Here is a 16,379-nt window from a genome sequence, read left to right as displayed (position 1 = left end):
TGTTTAGAAATTAAACAAGTTTCTTTTGAATAAGCCATGGATCAAAAAAGAAAATAAAAGGGAAATTAACAAGCATTTTTACTGATTGATTGTTAAAGCATAACATACCAAATGTGGGATGAAGCTAATTCAGTGCTTAGAGATTAATTTATACCTTTAAATACTTGTATATAAATGAAGAAATATTCAAAATCAATGATCTAAGCTTCCACCTTAAGTTCTTTAAAGAAAAAGAAGGAAGGAAATAAGAGTGGTAATCAATGGACAAGAAAATGGACAAAAAGTAGAGAAAATAAATAAAACCAAGGATGGATCTTCAAAAAAATTAATGAAATTGATATACAACAGCTGGCCTTATATGAGAGAGACAGAGAGAGTACTCAGATGACCAATATTAGGAATCAGAGGAGGGAACCTACAGATACTTTTTAAAAGGTAATATTGTAACTAATTTTATGCCTGTAATTTTAACAACTCAGTTTAAATGGATAAATTCTTATAAGCCAAAATATACTAAAACCAATATAAGTAGAAACAGAAAATATGGCTATCTGTTAGAGGAATTAATGTTATAATTTATTTTTTATTTTAAAAAATTTAAGGTGTTTATAATTTAAAAATATTGCCATTCTTTTTGATGATCTTATTCTTTTATTAGAAAGAATGTTTGGCCTGGCATGGTGGCTCATGCCTATAATACCAGCACTTTGAGAGGCCAGGGTGGGCCCCCTAAAAGTTTAAGGTCATCCTGAGCAACATAGTGGGACCCCATCTCTACCAAAAAAAACGACCCTCTTCACAAGGCATGGTGGCACACACCTATAGACCCAGCTACTTTGGAGGCTGACATGGGAGACAATACTTTGAGCCAAGGAATTCGAGGATACCGTGGGCAACATAGTGAGACAGTCCCAAAAGAAAGAGACAGAGAGAGGCAGAGAGACAGAGAGAGAGAGAGAGAGAGAGAGAGAAGGGGGAGGAGGGAAGGAGGAAGGAGGGAGAGAGGGAGGAAGGACTACTTTGGAATTAGAGATGTTAATGAGAAAAATAAGCCATTTAAACAAAATTTTAACTGATTTATTGGGGGTATAGTTCATATAGAAAAAGCCTGCACATATTTAATTCATACAGTTTGATAGGTTTAAACATATGCATACAGTTGTGAAACCATCACCACAATCAAAGTCATAAACATATCCATCACCTCCAAAAGTTTCCTCCTATCACCCCCTTTTTTGTGGTAAGAACACTTGATATGTACCCTCTTCACAAAGGTTTTGGTGTATAATATAGTATTAAACCACCATTCTATTCTCTGCTTCTATGAATTTGACTATTTTAGATACTTTTTGTGAGTAAGATAGTCAGTATTTGTTCTTCTGGGACTAGCTTATTTCACCTAGGGTAGTGTCCTCAAGGTTCATCCATTTTGTTGGAAATGGCAGGGTTTCCTTTTTGAAGGCTGAATAATATTCTATTGTATGTATATGTCACATTTTCTTAATGTATCCTTCAATGGGTATTTAGATTATTTCCATATCTTGGCTACTGTGAATAATGCTGTAATGAACATGGGAGGGCAGATAACTTTAATTGCAGTGATTTTATTTCCTCTGGCTACATACCTAGAAGTGGGATTGCTGGATGATCCAGTAGTTCTACTTTTTAATTTTTTGGGGAACCTTTATACTGTTTTCTATAGAGGCTGTACTATTTTCTGTAGAGGCTGGAGCATTTTACATTGCTACCAACATGTGCAGGGATTCCAGTTTCTCCACATCTTCACCAAAACTTGTTACCTAAAAAAATCTAAAAATTTTTGTAATAGTCATCCTAACAGGTGTGGTTTTGATTTGCATTTCCCTGATGATTAGTGATTTTTGAGCACCTTTTTACATAAAGAGTGGGCCATTTGTTTGTTTTCTTTGGAGAAATGTCTGTTGAAGTCCTTGGTTCATTTTTAAAATTAGATTCTTTGTTGCTTGTATTAGTCCGTTTTCACACTATGATAAAGATACTACCTGAGACTGGGTAATTTATAAACAAAGGAGGTTTAACTGACTCACAGTTCCACATGGCTGGGGAGGCCTCAGTCATGGCAGAAGATGAACAGGAAGCAGGCACCTTCTCCACAAGATGGTAGGAGACAGAAGAGAAAGTGAAGGGGGAGGAACCCTTTGTAAAACTGTCAGATCTCCAGAGAACGAACTCACTGTCATGAGAACAGCATGGGGGAAACTGCCCCCGTGATCCAATCACCTCCCACCAGTTCCCTCCCTTGACACGTGGGGATTACGGATCGAGATGAGATTTGGGTGGGCAACAGAGCCAAACCATATTATTGTTGGTGGTGGGTTTTTTTGTTTGTTTGTTTGTTGTTGTTGTTGTTGTTTTTGAGACACGGTCTCACTCTATTACCCAGGTTGGAGTGCAGTGGCACAATCATGGCTTATTGCAGCCTCAACCTTCTAGGCTGAAATGACCCCCTACCTCAGCCTCCCTAGTAGCTGCAAACACAGGTGCACACCATCATGCACCACCATTTTTATTTTATTTTATTTTTTGTAGTGACACACTGTTTTGCCCAGGCTGGTCTCAGACTCCTGGATTCAAGTGATCCTCCTGCCTTGCCCTCCCGAAGTGCTGAGATCACAGGCATGAGCCACTGTGCCTGGGAGTTTATTTTATTTTGTTATTGTTGTTGTTGTTGATGCTTGTTTTTTTTTACTATTGGGTTATGGGAGTTCCTTTTGTATGTAATTTTGAAGTTTGGAGATCAACTCTTTATCTTATACATGGTCTGCAAATATTTTTCCCATTTTGTAGGGTGCCTTTTCACTTTGTTGATTGTTTCTTTTGTCATATAGCTTTTTAGTTAAATGTAGCCACACTTGTCAATTTTTGCTTTTATTGCCTTTGTTTTTGGTGTCACCCAAAAAATCATTGTCATTGTCAAGACCAAAGTCAAGAAGCTTCTTCTCTGTTTTCTTCTATGGGTTTTACAGTGTCGGGTCTTGTTTATGTCTTTAATTCATTTTGAGTTGATGTTTGTGTTTGTTTTAAGATAAGGGTTAATTTCTTTCTTTTGCGTATGGATATCCAGTTTTCCCAAGCCATTTGTTGTTTTTTTGTTTTGTTTTTTGTTTTGTTTTGTTTTCAGACAGAGTCTCGCTGGAATGCAGTGGCACGATCTTGGCTCACCGCAACCACCACCTCCCAGGTTCAAATGATTCTCCTTCCTGCCTCAGCTTCCTGAGTAGCTGGGACTACAGGCACACGCCACCATGCCCAGCTAATTTTTGTATTTTTAGTAGAGACAGGGTTTCACTACGTTGGCCAGGATGGTCTCCATCTCTTGACTTCATGATCTGCCCACCTCAGCCTCCCAAAGTGCTAGGATTACAGGTGTGAGCCACTGCGCCTGGCCACCATTTGTTGAAGAGACTGTCCTTTTCCCTTTGTGTATGCTTGGCACCTGAGTCAAAGATCAGTGGACTGTATTTCTTGGGTTTATTTTTGAGCTATCTATTTCATCGGTCTCTGTCTGTCTTAATTCCTGTGTCATACTGTTTTAATTACTGTAGCTTTGTGATATATTTGGAAATCAGGAACTATTATGCCTCTAGCTTTGTTCTTCTTTCTCAAGATGCAGGGTCTTTTGTAGTTCTGTATGAATTTTAGGATTATGTGTTCTATTTCTTTAAAAAGTACCATTGGGATTTTGGTGAGTGTAGCATTGAAATGGTAGATTACTTTGGATAGTATGGACATTGTAACAATATTAAGTTCTTCCAATCCATGAACACAGGATGTCTTTCCATTTATTTTTGTCTTGAAAGAAGGCTATTTGTAATTGACAAATCAGGATTAGGACTCTACTGCCATTTCCTTATTTTTTATTTTATTTTCTATAACTTCCCTATTACCAAATGTTTTAGCTAGTTACATTTACCAAATATTTACTTCATTTTTGGGATCACAGGCTACACATTTGTTTCAATTAGAAATTCTGCTATTTTATTATAAGGATAACTAGATAAATTTGTGTGGATCAATGCTAATTCATTATGCTTAGAAAAAAACTGAAAACATACAGTGAAATATCTTCTGTGCAAAGGACATTATTATGTGTGGTCCTCTATTTTCCTCTTTGTCATTTATATCATCATTTTTATATAGCCTAGAATGTTTTGAACTGAATGTATTCGCCATAAAAATGTCTGTTGAGATAACATATTACAGCAAAAACTTGGTTCTTGGGCATTCGGCCAAATGGAAATTGTGGTCAGAAGTTGAAGGCAGTTTTATATCTTTGAGAAAACATGAAGTTCAAAAAAAGTTTTTGTGAAAAACTGTTATTGACAACACAAATGGGAAACTCCAAGTTGAAGTTAGTGCTCAATAGCAAATTATGGCCAGGCACGGTGGCTCATGCCTGTTTTCCCAGTGCTTTGGGAGGCCGAGGAGGGTGGATTGCCTGAGGTCAGGAGTTCAAGACCAGCCCGGCCAATATGGTGAAACCTCATCTCTGCTGAAAATACAAAAATCAGCTGGGCATCATGGCGCATGCCTGTAATCCCAACTACTCAAGAGGGTGAGGCAGGAGAATCACTTGAACCTGGGAGGCAGAGGTTGCAGTGAGCCGAGTTCACACCATTGTGCTCCAGCCTGGGTGACAAGAGTGAAACTCTGTCTCAAAAAAAAAAAAAGAAAAGAAATAGCAAATTATAATTAAAATCTACACTTTACATGCTTAGAGGGAAAAAAGTGCAACACATTAGGTGCAATGCACATGTTATTTACTCTGTGCATAAGAATTGTGCTTGGGCATCTGAAAAAGCCTCACCCCATTTCCTACATTCTGCAGGTGCTCTGTGTATATTTTTAGCATTCATACTCAATATATTAGATTTATGTAATGTATATATATGCAAGTGTATGTTTATATTATGTTATAGAAGTAATATAACTTATGCAAGATAGTTTTTTTAATAAAGAGAAATGAAAATCAGCCATAATTTCATCTCGATAAACCACCACTGATAATATGCTTTTCTGGGATTTCCTATTTGGTTTTTTTTTCTTTTGTATTTTTATGGATAGGGGGAAAAAACTTATCTACATACGCACACAAATTTGGCGTGATTTTTTCTATACCTATTTCTCAGGCCCTTTGCTATGATTGTTAATGAGATGGCCACAGTACCTACCCTCAATGAAACTTACTGTCTAGTATGGACCAGTGTGAACAGGTAACTCAAAATTATTACCAGTGTGCTGAGCTTTATGGAAGGGAAAACAATGGTACCGGAGAGTAAATACAGGGTTGGGGGATCACTTAGTCTAGGAGGTTTAGGAGGGACCCCTCTGACAAAGTGTATCATTTAGGATGCTTTTAGCTTCAAGTTATAGACTTGAAGTAGCAATGAAAACTGCCTTCACAATAAGCACACTGATTAGCTTTAATCATAGGAAGCATAGAAGAAGGTTGGTCATTGCAGCAGGTGAAAGAAGTCATGCTTGACCCAGCTTCTCTGGGATTCTCTTGGCTATCTCTCTGTGATCACAGATACTTATAGCAGTTCCAAAGACATGATGATGTCCAGAGGCTGAAAAGGGAGAGCTTTTTGCTGAGTATCTTTTTTCTTTTTTTTTTTTTTTTGAAACAGAGTCTCACTCTGTCGCCAGGCTGGAGTGTAGTGGCACGATCTCAACTCACTGCAACCTCTGCCTCCCGGATTCAAACGAGTCTCCTGCCTCAGCCTCCCGAGTAGCTGGGACTACAGGTGCATGCCACCACACTTGGCTAATTTTTTGTAGTTTTAGTAGAGACAGGGTTTCACTGTGTTAGCCAGGATGGTCTCGATCTCCTGACCTCATGATCCGTCTGCCTCAGCCTCCCAAAGTGCTAGGATTACAGGCGTGAGCCACCGCCCCCAGCCTTTGCTGAGTATCCCTTTAAAAAAGTAAAAAACCTTTTTCCAGAAGACCCTCCAGAAGACTTTGGATCTTTTTCTCTTGGGCCAGAATTGTGTAATGTGCATATTTTCTACCCCATTGTTGGTGAGGAAAATGGTGTTACCCTAAGGCTTAGAGGAATCAAAATTCAGCCCCTGGGAGAGAGGAGTTGCTGTCTATCCCTGACATACATAGTCACCCAATATTTGAATAAAATTATAATTCTTTTAGCTAGGAAGAAGGCAGGACACCCCATCAGTGGAGCAGTAAGTAAATTATGATACATTCATACAACGAAATCCTAATCTACTGTTTAAAAAGAGGCAGGTTTATATGTTGTTATAGATAATTCATTTCAGATTATATTAAATGAAGCAAGAAAAATGCAGAACAAGGCCAGACATGGTGGCTTATGCCTGTAATCCCACTACTTTGGGAGGCCGAGGAGGGTGGATCACCTGAGGCCAGGAGTTCAAAACCAGTCTGGCCAACATGGTGAAACCCCATCTCTACTAAAAATGCAAAATTAGCCAGGCATGGTGGTGGGTGCCTCTAATTACAGCTACTTGGGAGGCTGAGGCAGGAGAACCACTTGAGTCTGGGAGACAGAGGTTGCAGTGAGCCGATATTGTGCCACTGCACTCCAGCCTGGGCAATAGAGTGAGACTCCATTTCAAAAAAAAAAAAAAGCAGAACATTGTATATAGGAATATATTATTTGTGTAAAACCAGAAAAAATTTTAATAAAATAAAATTTTAATAATAATAAAATTTCTTATATACTGGTATTTTTAGAAAATAATTCTGGAAGGACCTAAGAAACTGTTTACTGTATTTGCTCTGGGGGTGGGACAAAGGTAAGACAGAGATTTATAATTTACTATATATCCTTTTTTACTGTTTGGGTTTTTTCTCCGTGGCCATATATCTACAGTTTATTTTTATATTTATTGATTAAACTATTTGCATAAAGAAATAAAGTGGAAAGACATAAAACATTTAAATTAAAATGCCGGAATACTTTCTATTCATATATTGTTTTATGCTTATGAAAATACTTGTCTAATTCACTTAACTTTTTACACTTTTACAGTGTTCTTAAAATATATGCACAGAAAACTTGCGCACCAATGTTCGTAGCAGCATTATTCATAATAGTCAAAAATTAGAAACAGCACAAATGTCCATCAACTGATAACAAAATGAGATATACACATATAATGAAATATCATTCATCAATAAAAAGGAATGAAGTATTGATACAAGTTACAACTTGGATGAACCTTGAAATCATTATACTAAGTGAAAGAAGCTGTATTAGCCCATTCTCACACTGCTCATAAGATATGCCTTAGACTGGGTAATTTTTTTAAATTATCATTATTATTATTATTTTGAGACAGAGTTTCACTCTTGTTGCCCAGGCTGGAGTGCAGTGGCGCAATTTCGGCTCACTGCAACCTCCGCCTCCTGGGTTCAAGCTGTCCTCCTGTCTCAGCCTCCCAAGTAGCTGGGATTACAGGCGTGTGCCACCACACCCAGCTAATTTTGTGTTTTTAGTAGAGACGAGGTTTCACCCTGTTGGCCAGAATGGTCTCGAACTCCTGACCTCAGGTGATCTGCCTGCCTCGGCCTACCAAAGTGCTGGGATTACAGGTGTGAACCACTGCCTCCAGCCAAGACTGTGTAATTTATAAAGGAAAAAGTTTTAATTGACTCACAGTTTAGCATGGCTGAGAAGGCCTCAGAAAACTTACAATCATGGTAGAAGGGGAAGCAAACACATCCCTCTTCACATGGCAGCAGCAAGTAGAAGTGTCAAGAAAAAGGTGGAAAACCCCTTATAAAGCCATCAGATTTTTTTTTTTATACTTTAAGTTCTAGGGTACATGTACACAACGTGCAGGTTTGTTACATATGTATACATGTGCCATGTTGGTGTGCTGCACCCATTAACTCGTCATTTACATTAGGTACATCTCCTAATGCTATCCCTCCCCCTTCCCCCTCCCCCCACCCCACGACAGGCCCCAGTGTGTGATGTTCCCCTTCCCGTGTCCAAGTGTTCTTATTATTCAATTCCCACCTGTGAGTGAGAACATGCGGTGTTTGGTTTTCTGTCCCTGTGATAGTTTGCTCAGAATGATGGTTTCTAGCTTCATCCATGGCCCTACAAGGCCATTAACTCATCCTTTTTTATGGATGTGTAGTATTCCATGGTGTATATCTGCCACATTTTCTTAATCCAGTCTATCATTGATGGACATTTGGGTTGGTTCCAAGTCTTTGCTATTGTGAATAGTGCTGCAATAAACATACGTGTGCATGTGTCTTTATAGCAGCATGATTTATAATCCTTTGGGCATATAGCCAGTAATGGGATGGCTGGGTCAAATGATATTTCTAGTTCTAGATCCTTGAGGAATCGCCACACTGTCTTCCACAATGGTTGAACTAGTTTACAGTCCCACCAACAGTGTAAAAGTATTCCTATTTCTCCATATCCTCTTCAGCACCTGTTGTTTCTTGACTTTTTAATGATTGCCATTCTAACTGGTGTGAGATGGTATCTCATTGTGGTTTTGATTTGCATTTATGCAAACTCTCTGATGGCCAGTGATGATGAGCATTTTTTCATGTGTCTTTTGGCTGCATATGTCTTCTTTTGAGAAGTGTCTGTGCATATCCTTTGCCCACTTTTTGATGGAGTTGTTTGATTTTTTTTTCTTGTACATTTGTTTAAGTTCTTTGTAGATTTTGGATATTAGCCCTTTGTCAGATGGGTAGATTGTAAAAATTTTCTCCCATTCTGTAGGTTGCCTGTTCACTCTGATGGTAGTTTCTTTTGCTGTACAGAAGCTCTTTAGTTTAATTAGCTCCCATTTGTCAATTTTGGCTTTTGTTGCCATTGCTTTTGGTGTTTTAGTCATGAAGTCCTTGCCCATGCCTATGTCCTGAATGGTATTGCCTAGGTTTTCTTCTAGGGTTTTTATGGTTTTAGGTCTAACATTTAAGTCTTTAATCCATCTTGAATTAATTTTCGTATAAGGTGTAAGGAAGGGATCCAGTTTCAGCTTTCTACCTATGGCTAGCCAGTTTTCCCAGCACCATTTATTAAATAGGGAATCCTTTCCCCGTTTCTTGTTTTTGTCAGGTTTGTCAAAGATCACATGGTTGTAGATGTGTGGTATTATTTCCGAGGGCTCTATTCTGTTCCATTGGTCTATATCTCTGTTTTGGTACCAGTACCATGCTGTTTTGGTTACTGTATCCTTGTAGTATAGTTTGAAGTCAGGTAGCATGATGCCTCCAGCTTTGTTCTTTTGGCTTAGGATTGTCTTGGCAATGCAGGTAAAGCCATCAGATCTTATTACAACTCACTCACTATCACGAAAACAGCATGCAGGTAACCGCCCCCATGATTCAATTACCTCCCACCAGGTCCCTCCCACTACACAAAGGGATTATGTGAACTACAATTCAAGATGAGATTTGGGTGGGGACACAGTCAAACCATATCAGAAGCCAATTACAAAAGACCATATATTGTATGATTCCACTTACATGAAATGTTCAGAATAGGCAAATCTATGGAGACAGAAAGTAGATTAGTGGTTTCCTGGGAAGGTTGAGGGAAAATGGGGAGTATCTGTTAAAAGACATAAGGTTTCATTTTGTAATGGTAAAAATGTTCTAAAATTGTGGTGATGGTTGCACATTCTCTGAATATATTAAAAACCATTGAATTGTATACTTCAAAGGGATGAGTGTATGCTATGTGAATTATAGCTAGTAAAGCTATTTTAAAGATGTATCTGTATTGTTTGTTCCCACAACCACTGGCAGAATTTTCAAGAATATTGCTTCAGTTTCTTTATGAACACAATAGAATCATATACTTACCAACACCTTTGTTCTTTTTGGAAAACTGGATATTTTTTGGCAACTTTTTTCCTCTGTTGTTTTATGCATTTATAGACTAACATAGTTATCCTTTTTTTCAATGTCTGTCACTGATATTTTTATTTTTTTTCTGCTTTTGCCTTTCCTTAAAATATCATCTTATAAACTCTATTTTTCGTGAGCATAGTTTTACTTCTATCTTCAATAAATTTAAAAAATCTTGTGAAAGAATTTGCACATAGTTTTAAAATGAGATAGTATAAAAGGGCTTATAATGAAAAACAACAAATTCTGGTGTTCTGTCCTCCCTCCTATTCCTGCTACCCACTTTTTAACTGTTTCTGTTTGTTACTCTGATCATATTTCCCATATTATTAAAAAGCTCATGCATGCATGTTCCAAGTTGATTTCCAACTGTGATAGATGAATAAATAGCCAACTCATGTTTGGCTGTTCATAGGATTCTTGGGTGAACATAAATTTGAAGACATTGCTTTATCATCTTTTACAATTGTATTTTGTATTCCTGTTGAAAGATATACCTGTTCCTTTTTTCTCCCTCTTTGCTTCTCTTTCTCTGAAAAATTTAATAATTATCTTTACGCCAGTGTTTTAAAATTTCACAGTGATATGCCTTGTATGTACAGTTTTTAAAATCCATTGTGTTTGGCCTTTGGTAAGTGAATTAGTCCATTCTGATGCTGCTAGTAAAGACGTACCCAAGACTGGATAATTTATAAAGGAAAGAGGTTTAATGGACTCACAGTTCCACATGGCTGGGGAGGCCTCACAATCATGGCGGAAGGCAAAGGAGAAGCAAAGGCATATCATACATGGTAGCAGGCAAGAGAGTGTGTGCAGGGAAACTCCCATTTTTAAAACCATCAGATCTCCTGAGACTTATTCATTACCAGGAGAACAGTATGGGGGAAACTACCCCCATGATTCAATTATCTCCACCTGGCCCTGCCGTTGACACATTTGGATTATTACAATTCAGGTGAAATTTGGGTAGGGACACAGTCAAACCATATCAGTAAGCATTTCAGTCTAATGAATACTGTTTCTCTTCAACTCTGGAAATTGTGTGAATAATTTCTTTAATAATTTTCTTCCCTCTGTTTGTATTATCATTTGGGGATTCCAACTAGTTGAATGGAAGGTCACCTAGAGTGATTTTCTGTTCTTCTCAATCAGAATTCCTCATGTGAACCACAGACTCAGAAAATGGTTTGACTAACTTTTTTCTCACATCTTCCAAGGCTAGTCTTAACCAGTACCATTCTAGATACATGAGAGAAATTAATAGATAACATACAGTGATTGTCTAGGACGAGGGTCAGTGAACTTTTTCTTAAAGGGACAGATAGTAAATATTTTCGGTGTTGTAGGTTGGGAGGCAAAATCAAGGCTATGGTGTAGGTATTTATATACCTATCTGAAATGTAACCATTTAAAAATATAAAAAATATTCTTATCTTGTGAGCCATTAAATTAAAAAGTAGATGGCTAGCTGGATTTAGCACACAAGCCATAATTTGCCCAGCCTCTTTTTTTAGGGCATTAGGGGTTAATTCTTTCACTGACTCTGTTCAGAAAATCCTCTTTTTTATTTTCACTCATTTCCCTTCAACTTAGTTTTTTATTTTACCTTTGGGGAGATTTCCACAAATTTTTCTTAAAGCACTTCTATTTTAATTCAACAGTCGTTTTTCATTCCAGCACTTCTTTTTTGTTTTCCAGTTCCCTTTTTTAGTATCTTGTTTTTGTTTTATGGATGCAAGACATTCCTAAATGTTTCTAAGGATACTCCTTATAGTTTTTAAAACTCTTTTCTTTTGTTTCCTAAATTATCTCTTTTTCTCTTTGTCCTCTTTGAGGACAGTTTTTCTAATTTCTACGTTCGTGATCTCTGGTAATCTATCATACTTAACAGTGATAAAATAGAAAAATCATCTGTTGTTTCTCTAGGTAAAATGCATAAACATTTAACAATTATATGTTACATTTTTAGTTACCATTTATATTTTATATATTAAAACTGATGCTTACAGGAACAGAAAACCAACCACCACATGTTCTCACTTATAAGTGGAAGTTAAACGTGAGTACACATGGATACAAAGACGGGAACAATAGACACCGTGGCCTGCTTGAGGGTAGAGGAGAGGAGGAGGGTGAGGATAGAAAAGCTGCCTGTTGGGTACTATGCTTATTACCTGGGATGAAATAATATGTACAAAAAAAACCCATACCACACAGTTTATCTATAGAACCAACTTGTACATGTACTCCCAAAACTAAAATAAATTTTTTTAAAAAAGGAAAAAAGTCTGATGCTTATATTTTCATTAAATCTCCTCCTGAAATCAGACATAAAGAGAAAATCTCTAATAAGAGGGTGTGTGTGCGTGCGTGCTTGTGCATGTGTGTACATGTACCATCTGGAGGCTAAGGTGGTATTTGAGACATTCTGTCATTAGGGCAGTTGCCCCTGTTGCTTTGACACTCTGTTCTTTCGGTGGTTTTCAGCTTCCTCTGCCCTCCATCATCACTTCCATCCCTGCTTCATCTGTGTGCTAGGTAACTGTTGAAATTGCTCAGCTGCTGATGGCCCTCTCATCTTCTTTGCTGTAATGGTTTTATATCTTTTACAAACTATTACCTATGATTTAAATAGACTCTCCCAAGAGAGAAGATAGCTGTTTATGTTCATGTTTTAATTAGTATTTTTAATTTTTAATTAGTATTCTCACTACACATTTTAAACTATATTTTTGCATTTATTATATGCTTCTGAAATACAAAAAGCAACATGAATAAGTCATTTGTGATGTTTATAACTCAGTAGGGAGATATCACACATATGCCAAATTAACTTTAATAAAAGGACAAAATGTAGTAAATCTGATCAACTACTTTCAAAATAGAGGAGTAGTAGTGAATGGGGAGGTCAGGCTCTAGGGAGAGGTTGGCATTTGAGCTGGGCTTGAATGATGAGTACAGTGTAGACATGTAGAGTGGAGAAGGTGTTGCAAGTGGATAGACCTTAACATGCTCAGAAGTACAAATCAGAAAATGCAAGAAGCAATTAGTAGTGAGTTTCCATTGTGATTACAGTATAGGGTAGATGCATATTTGGTTGGGCAGGGGGACATTTGTAGGACACAAGGCCAGAAAGGGAAATTGGACTCAGATCATGAAGGATCATTCCATACTCAGGCTTTTGGATTTTGTTATTTAGACCATTGGGGACAACTTTTAAGTAGGGTGTAAAGATGGCTTAAATGTCTTCTAGGTAAGTCACTCCAATTACAGTACGAAAGAGAGATTAAAAAGATAAGATAGGCCAGGCATGATGGCTCACGCCTGTAATCCCAGCACTTTGGGAGGCCGAGGTGGGTGGATCACCTGAGGTCAGGGGTTCGAGACCAGCCTGGCCAACATGGTGAAACCCTGTCTCTACTAAAAAAATACAAAAATTAGCCAGGCCTGGTGGCACGCCCCTGTAGTCCCAGCTACTTGGGAGGTCAAGGCAGGAGAATCGCTTGAACCCAGGAGACGGAGGTTGCAGTGAGTTGGGATTGCACCACTGTACTCCAGCCAGGGTGACAGAGTGAGAAGGGAAAAAAAAAGATAATTGAGGTAGTGAATCCTGTTATAAGCTATTAATTACAGTCTGAACCAGGACAGCAGATTAGTTTCTTAGCAATATTCATTAAACATCTGCAGTGTCTGCTAGATATTTTGATAGACATTGATACTTTGGAGGTTTTTCCTCAAAATGGTTTCTATAGCCCTGTCTCCCTCCCTACTCCAACTGGGGCCATCCTAAGCAAAGCTCTGCTGACTCCCTGCCTGAGTTACTAGGGCTCCAGCTCCTGTAGACACCAGGGTCTGTCTCCAGTCCAGTTCATTTTGTGCACCACTGACAAAATAATCTTCAGATGTGACCTAAATTATGTCATTTCTCCTTTTAAAACTGCTTTGGTCCCCCTACCAATCAAGTCTTAACTCTTCTTCTGGATGTCAGTGTCCCCATCCTGGCTCTACCCTAACTAACCAAACTTTTCTTGCCAGTGTCTGATGCAAAAATATTCTTGTGAGGCCATGACGGGAGGAACACTTGAGCCCAGGAGTTCAAGATCAACCTAGGCAACACAGTGAGACCTTGTCTCTGCAAAAATTTTTTAAAAATTAGCCGAGCATGGTAGTGCATGCCTGTAGACCCTCAGGAGGCTGAGGTGGGAGGATTGCTTGAGCCTGGTTGCACTGAGCTGTGATCGCACCACTGCATTCCAGCCTGGGTGACAGAGTGAGACTCTATCTCAAAAAAAAAAAGAATCTTGTCGTCTTTCTCTGTCTCATTTCCTTAGAGCACGCTCATTCTGCCCCCGTGCCTTCTTTTCTCATGTGACCTTGCTGTGCATGTTCTCTATACCTTCTCATTTAAATTCTTCCCAACTTTCAAGTCTTAGCTCAGTTACATCTCCTCAAAAGTTCTTCTACATCTTCTTTGAAAAAAAATCATCTTACACTGTTTTTCTTTTTCTTTCTTTTTTTTTTTTTTTTTTTTTTTTTGGAGACGTAGTCTCACTCTGTTGCCCAGGCTGGACAGTGCAGCAGCACGATCTTGGTTCACTGCAACCTCTGTCCCCCAGGTTCAAGCGATTCTCCTGCCTCAGCCTCCCAACTAGCTGGGGTTACAGGTGCCTGCCGCCACACCCAGCTAACTTTTGTATTTTTAGTAGAGACAGGGTTTCACCCTGTTGGCCAGGCTGGTTTCAGACTCCTGAACTCAAGTGATCTGCCTTCCTTGACCTCCTTAAGTGCTGGGATTACAGGCGTGAGCCACTATGCCCACTCTTTTTTGGGGGGGTGTGGTGGAGGATAGGGGACAGGTTTGCACTCTGTTATCTAGGCCGGAGTGCCGTGGCACGATCTCGGCTCACTGCAACCTCCGCCTCCCAGGTTCAAACGATTCTCGTGCCTCAGCCTCCTGAGTAGCTGGGACTATAGGCGTGTGCCATGATGCCCAGCTAATTTTTGTTATTTTTGTAGAGATGGTCTCCCTATGATGCCCAGGCCTGGTCTCCAACTCCTGGGCTCAAGTGATCCTCCCGCCTCAGCCTAGGAGTGCTGGGATGACAGGTGTGAACCAGCACATCCGGCCGTCTTAACACTATTTTTCCATCCCCATGTTGTCTAGCCTTATGTTTGGCATGTCTATCCTCAGTTACTCCATGGTCACAACATGGCTGCAGGAGTGCCAGCTATCCTAACCACATTTCAGACAGGAAAGATAAATGCAAGGGGCAAAAGGGACATCTCTCCCAGCTGAGTCAGCCACCTCTGAAAAGCTCTCCTGAGGAGTGACTGGCACTAGGTTGGCTTCATTGGTTGCCCGTAGGTACAAGGGATACATTTCTAGATAGACATATTCAGGGTCTCCATGTTAAACAATTCCATAGGACACCATTCACAAAAAAACAATATATAGAATAGAACAGAGTATTCAATATCTTTATCTGGGTTTGATACATATACATATGTATCATATACATGTACAGTATGTATATGTATTTTTACATACGTATATGTATATATTTTACATACTGTATATGTATATGATACATATGTATATGTATTTTTACATATACATACTGTATGATACAGTATGTATATGTAAAAAGTTATCAAGCTATATAGTTAAGATTAGTATACTTTTTTCTTCCTCATCCCAACATTAGTATACTTTATACTTCATTGAATATGTGTTGTACTTCAGTTTTCAAAAATTAATGGTTTCCTCAAGAGGTGTGCAGTGTGATGAGCCTGGGAACGTGGCTGTAGGTAAAACTAGGATTATGTTCTCAGAGGGAAAAGTAGACACTGAGTTAGGTATCTAGATATCTTTGTCACAAGCATAGGACTTTTTTCTATCAATAGTTTTGACATGTACACCAATGTTTTAAGATATCACAGTGTTCAATATAATATATATAGTAGGCGATTTTAATTTTGATATCGAAACATTCCCACAAGAATGAAAGCATTGGCTTTGAAAAACAAAATATTGCTTGTAATTTTTATTCATGTGCTACAAAGCTTAAACCTTAAGTGAGAACGCAGTGTATACTTTTGACTGCTATGTACTTTATATAGTAAAAGCAACATGTAATTTTATTAAGTCAATAATAAAAGGATTCACAACACTAGTTTCTGAAAAATGTCCACTTTGGGTGGCTCTAAACTGATTAATAAAAAGCAAGTAAATAAAACTGATCATAAGATATCAAAATCTAATCTGTATTCATAAGCGTTTGCAAACATTTAAGTAATCTTTTGAAATTTTCTTTTACTTCCTTTCGTTCTGTTAGAAAAATCTGAAAAATAAACAACCAGATTCACTTTGTTGTTGTTGTGAAACTACTAGAAAATGAGTGACACATGACTAGTCTGCTCTTATTTCATGTAATTTTAAAATGCATTCCAAATAATCGGAATTAGAAAATGGC

General features: G+C 38.3%; 1 protein-coding gene across 5 annotated transcripts in view; it reads left to right on the top strand.

Moving 5' to 3' along the window:
• The window catches only part of NEDD4 (NEDD4 E3 ubiquitin protein ligase), a 165,080-nt gene that overhangs the window by 50,401 nt on the left and 98,300 nt on the right, over window positions 1–16,379 (top strand). The gene's annotated exons all lie outside the window — the stretch shown is intronic.

Source organism: Pan troglodytes, chromosome 16, assembly GCF_028858775.2.
Source record: "Pan troglodytes isolate AG18354 chromosome 16, NHGRI_mPanTro3-v2.0_pri, whole genome shotgun sequence".
NCBI lineage: Eukaryota > Metazoa > Chordata > Mammalia > Primates > Hominidae > Pan > Pan troglodytes.
This window is presented reverse-complemented; position numbering and strand designations above follow the sequence as displayed.